The sequence below is a fragment of the Dendrobates tinctorius genome, unplaced genomic scaffold (assembly GCF_039654945.1).
Source record: "Dendrobates tinctorius isolate UK_male_01 unplaced genomic scaffold, ASM3965494v1 ptg000001l, whole genome shotgun sequence".
In the NCBI taxonomy this organism is placed as follows: domain Eukaryota; kingdom Metazoa; phylum Chordata; class Amphibia; order Anura; family Dendrobatidae; genus Dendrobates; species Dendrobates tinctorius.
This window is the reverse complement of record NW_027361669.1, coordinates 79,506-85,505: the sequence shown is the minus strand read 5'-3', so window position 1 is coordinate 85,505 and position 6,000 is coordinate 79,506.

Genomic DNA, 6,000 nt, shown 5'->3' with positions numbered 1-6,000 from the left:
TGTCACATGTGGTTACGATTAACTACCAGAAAGAAGAAGTTCGGATCAATAACCTGTTATTTTTAAGGATATACAACATCCCAGGAAGGGACATATATTAGTTGAGAGCAGTATAACAAAAGGGACAAACCCTAGTGATGCGGTATAGGAACAGACGGGATAAGAAAAACAGTTAAACTTAATGTCTTATGTAGACAACTGACTGCCGCTGAGAAATGATTAACAAAAGGCAAGATTTCTTCCATCTCTAGCTCTAAATTTGTCAGATTTAATAACTGATTTTTATAAATTTGTTCATCATCTATGTATTAAGATGTGTTTTCAGGATAAAAAATAAATTAACATTTGTAGACGAATTACCTAGTAAATTGAAACAAATGTCATTTTGAGCCTAGAATGAACAGTATGTTAATAGTCTTTAAGAATTGGCCTTACGTGAAATTAAGAAAAAATGGGATTGCTGCAAAAGAAAAATTCTGTCTTACATCGTTGTATTGTAAGGGTTCCAATGGATTGTGATGAATAAGAAAATGCTCACACAAGAATTGAATTTCTAAATTGATTTACTTAATATTGTAATAAGATCAAATAATAAACAATATAAAACTACAAATACATATGCATTAATCAGAAACAAGTATTATTCATACATTACATTACTCAGATAGACGTCGACCAGTCATCCTCCATGAGCCAAGAGTTTGAGAACAATGTGTCCTAGTTCTTTTAAAATGTCCAGCTAAAAGGTGTGTCCAGCCCCACCATATGGGGAATGATGTCACAAGTCTATTGTCCATTGGCTATAAACACATCCCCTCAATACCTGTTTTAACCAGTATATAATACAAGAAGCTAGAGGAGGGGGCATCCTGTGTGCCACATAGACAGCAAGCTGGAGGAGGGGCTTCGGAGCACAAGATAACCTAATTATGGCAATGAAGGTCCTTTGTTGGTAGATAAGTGTAAGCCAGTTATTCTCTGCTTGGACAATTTGACCATCTGGTTGAAACAAGCTTCAATGACCTTCTTGGAAGGTTCAAAGAGCTGATTGAAACTATATCAATAGCTGGTATTAATTAATTGGAGTGTTGAAACCATTAAAAATAACTCATAGTATACATTCCACCCCTTGGTTTCAATCACTTTAATTAATTAACCTGCCACTAAACTATACCATTTTTTCATTATTTGCATTGCTCATTTATATATATATTTATTTATTTGCTACCAATAGAAAACCGCTTTGGTAAAAAATAACATCCTGGGCTTAAAACGGAAAAAATCAAAACAAAAACAACATTGGACCAACAGGTAATGAAATATCAAATGTCAGTAGAAATCTTCTTTCTTCGGATCTTCTTGACCGCAATTTTTAAATGGGTCTCTGTTGCAGGGAAAGCACGGGGATTATTATGCCCTCATCACTTTGGGGTGACTTCACTACTTTCCCTGGTTAGCAAAAGAACAGACTCTAAAGAACAGTCTGTCCCTGCCCTTCATGACATTAACCCCTCGTTTCTCCAAAGCAATGGGTGAGGGAAATGCAGGTGTCCCACCTCTATCTTTCCAACCCCCTATCTCATTTGTCGCCACCCTCTTGGGTCTGGCGAGTTGCAATTTACCTTTCCTCCTCAGATCTTGCCATCTCCTCAACAGGTCACTTGTAGAGATCCCATCTATCTCCTGGAATGGAACCCCACTAACTATCAGGTCACAAAACAACTCCGTCCTGCTCTTTCTAATTTGAGTATCATCCTCTTTTCTCCTTTCTTGATCTACTCTCTTTACTGTACTATTTTTTGATACTTTTGCTCTCTCTAGAGCTGATAGCTGGGAGATTAGATTGCATGCTGTGTAGACAGTAGTGGAATTTCCCATAAGTGCACTGAACATAGTGAATAATGGGGCTTTGTATGACGCTGGGGCACCTTCTATGAACTTATTCTTCATCAATACTGTCAATATTGCAGCATCTGGTCCCTTCCAATCCTCTACAACAGCAAAGTGATCATTCAGATCTGGCAAAGGATTGCGAGTTATACCTCCTATGCATGCGATTTCTCTCAATCTCTGAACTCCATCTGCAAGAGACTCCCATCGTGTCTGTGGTATTATTTCCATGGGAGAGTCATACACTTGTGCCACAGAATCCCTCACCAAATGCAGCAAAGAGAAATTCTCTGTAGTGTCCCTTGCACGTCTCATTTTTAGACGTACCATAGGATCAATACAAATACTACAAAGTCCTATTGCCTCAAGACGGTTCAAAATTATAGTATCGGCTCCCTGATCCCATAATCTGAGAATCCATGCTAACAATGGTTCTCCTGCTTGCTGCCTGTACCTGGTAGCTAATTCTGTTAATTCTCCAGCTGTATAATTCCTAGTAACTTCGGTCATTGAAGCTGCTGCTCCTGTAGCTGTGTTTCCTGCATCCATCCTATCTCCACTACGCTGTGTGACTTCTCTCCTAGTTTTCGTAGTCACAATCGGTCTGGCTTGCTTTTCTTTCCTATTTGTCTCGCTGTCAGAGCCTTCCCATTCTAGCAAATCTGACCATTTCTCAGGTGCAATCATGGTTCTAATCTGTGCAGTATGAATATCTGACACTGGCCGCTGTCTCCTCCTGCGCCTATTCTTATTCACAGTTTTCATTACATAAGCTTCAAAATTCCTTTGCATATTGTCATGCTGTTTCATTTGGTCTCTCAAGGCTGATTGCAAGCTAATCCTTTGCTCTATAGCTGTATGCAGCTCTAAACGCAAATCATCTATCTCCATCTGTAATCTTTGGGACACTTGCACAAAAATCCATCCAACGGCTGCTGCAGCTTTCTGCTCTTTTGCATCATACCTTGAGAGATCAAATTTTGCAGCCACTTCCTGGGGATTTGATAACCGCTGTCCCTCCATATACTTGTTACATTCCTGTGCCATTTCAGTCCACTTTCCTGGTAACACCCATTCTGGCAAAGATCTGACACTAGTCTCAACTGCTTTCCTACTCTTAACACACTTATTCAATTTTGCAAACATTTTTATTCAAAACAATCCCGCTTCTGACACCAATTTGTATTGTAAGGGTTTCAATGGATTGTGATGAATAAGAAAATGCTCACACAAGAATTGAATTTCTAAATTGATTTACTTAATATTGTAATAAGATCAAATAATAAACAATATAAAACTACAAATACATATGCATTAATCAGAAACAAGCATTATTCATACATTACATTACTCAGATAGACGTCGACCAGTCATCCTCCATGAGCCAAGAGTTTGAGAACAATGTGTCCTAGTTCTTTTAAAATGTCCAGCTAAAAGGTGTGTCCAGCCCCACCATATGGGGAATGATGTCACAAGTCTATTGTCCATTGGCTATAAACACATCCCCTCAATACCTGTTTTAACCAGTATATAATACAAGAAGCTAGAGGAGGGGGCATCCTGTGTGCCACATAGACAGCAAGCTGGAGGAGGGGCTTCGGAGCACAAGATAACCTAATTATGGCAATGAAGGTCCTTTGTTGGTAGATAAGTGTAAGCCAGTTATTCTCTGCTTGGACAATTTGACCATCTGGTTGAAACAAGCTTCAATGACCTTCTTGGAAGGTTCAAAGAGCTGATTGAAACTATATCAATAGCTGGCATTAATTAATTGGAGTGTTGAAACCATTAAAAATAACTCATAGTATACAATCGTCTTGCAGTATATGTAGATAGTGTCTTTCAAACAATTTGGAAGCGTCTTAACCATATTCTGTAGGAAACCTTATCAGGAATGAATCTGTTGAAATTTCACAGGTTTTATGGTTTTGCCCTTTTGATAAACAGAGATTGTATAGAAATATACTGAACGAGGAAGGTTTAAAATACATAAGTAAATTATGTGCAGATGAAGACCCTAAGCTAACAATCTCTTAGATTTCATTTTTGGCCTCTTTTCAAATTGATACTCAATAAGAATTATTTTAAATTTAGTTCTGATTTTATACTTGTAACTGCAGGGGATTTCGATGGGGTCCTCTCCTGCCCCAAGTTTTGCTAACTTTTTTATGTATGTCTGAGATCAAATGTAGGCAATCTTTATCTTATAGACTCATGTGCAAATATGGGTCAAGTCAGTATACAATACTTTCGTCCTATGGTGGGACACAGGACAAGACCTTGAGACATTCAAAGACTTTGAATGATCAACATCCGTTATTACTTTTTGCGGAGGAAACCCCCCCACAAAGTATTAAGTTTATCACCTTCTCTCATCTTTATAGCCAAGAAATTTAAGACCGCTTTAATCAGTAAAGAAGCAGATTGTAAAAACCCTACCCCACAGATAGTTTCCACCCATTACAGATGTTTAACGGAATCCTGGAGAGTCAAGTTACCAAATTTCATAGATTTAGTTCAGATGCCGATTTGGAAGTGTAGCGATGTTATGATGAATACATTTGTGTAGAGAGGGTAACAGAGAAGTTAGAGCGAAAACAAGTGAAGAAATCAAGGTCAGGACATATGAGGAAATTAGAAATATATAAAACAAGATAATAGATGTCTTTATTTCCATTTCGTGATAATCATGCTGGTATAGTGTGATGAAAATAATCTTGAAATATTGGAGCTTATTACAGCAAGATGCCAAATATGGTGTAGTGTATAGGGAACTTCCATGATTTATCTATCAGAAAGGGAAATCCTTCATTCTGTAAATTATATTATTCATGCTTAAGTGATAAAACCTATAATATCAAAAGCAAATCAACCAAGAATTGCGTTACCTTCCCGTGTTCGTACAGCCATTTTCCAAGAAAAAAAAACCCTTCACACTTTCTTCCTGTTACATTCATTATATTAACAAATTCTTTGTTTCCATTTGACCATTTTTTGAGCAATATGACATTTTTCACTAGGCCTCAAATCCAGCTACCTTTTGATCCTCATGGATCTGCTAAGACACTGCTGTTAGAGATAGGAGACAAATTGAGTGTCTTGCTCACCTTGTGACATTTCGAGGAGAGTTCCCCCTTTCTCAAACATGCGCTGTGTTATCCAGCAACTAAATAAGAATCACTATGCGTCCCACCATGCCCCCCCAGTTTGTTTCTGGTGCTGATCTACAGTATACTACATTCCTCATTTTTGGCGTTCTCTCCTTTTCATTGATCAAAATTGATGATGGGGTTGTTCTGCAGGTTAATAACATTCTGATAATGTGTGGCCACTGCACTGAGAGCGTCGCTGGCGGAAGGAGATGAACTCTGTTTCCCCCGCAGCCTTGCTCTTTCAGTCACACATGTAGAGCTCCGTGTATAGCTAACTGTAAACCAGTAAACCTTAAGCAGCTTGGATTGTCTGTCTCTCCACTCTTCTTCCAGACTCTGGGACCTTGATTTCTATGATCTATTGTGAAGTATCCACAATCAGTGATGGTTTGGGGAGACATGTCATCTGCTGGTGTAGGTCCACTGTGTATCAAGACCAAAGTCAGCGCAGCCATCTACCAGGAAATTTTAGAGCACTTCATGCTTCCCTCTGCCGACAAGCTTTTTGGAGATGGAAGTTTCATTCTTCAGCAGGAATTGACACCTGTCCACACTGCCAAAAGTACCAATACCTGGTTTAAAAACAACAGTATTACTGTGCTTGATTGCCCAGCAAACTCGCTTGACCTTAACCCCATAGAGAATCTATGGAGTATTGTCAAGAGGAAGATGAGAGACTCCAGACTGAACAATGCAGTCGAGCTGAAGGCTGCTATCAAAGCAACCTGGGTTTCTATAACACCTCAGCAGTGCCACAGGCTGATCGTCTCCATGCCACTCCGCATTGATGCAGTAATTGGTGCCAAAGGAGCCCCGACCAAGTATTGAGTGCATTTACTGAACATACATTTCAGTAGGCCAACATTTCGGATTTTAAAATCATTTTTTCAAGCTGGTGTTATAAAGTTTTCTAATTTGCTGAGATAATGACTTTTGGGTTTTCATTGGCTGTAAGCCA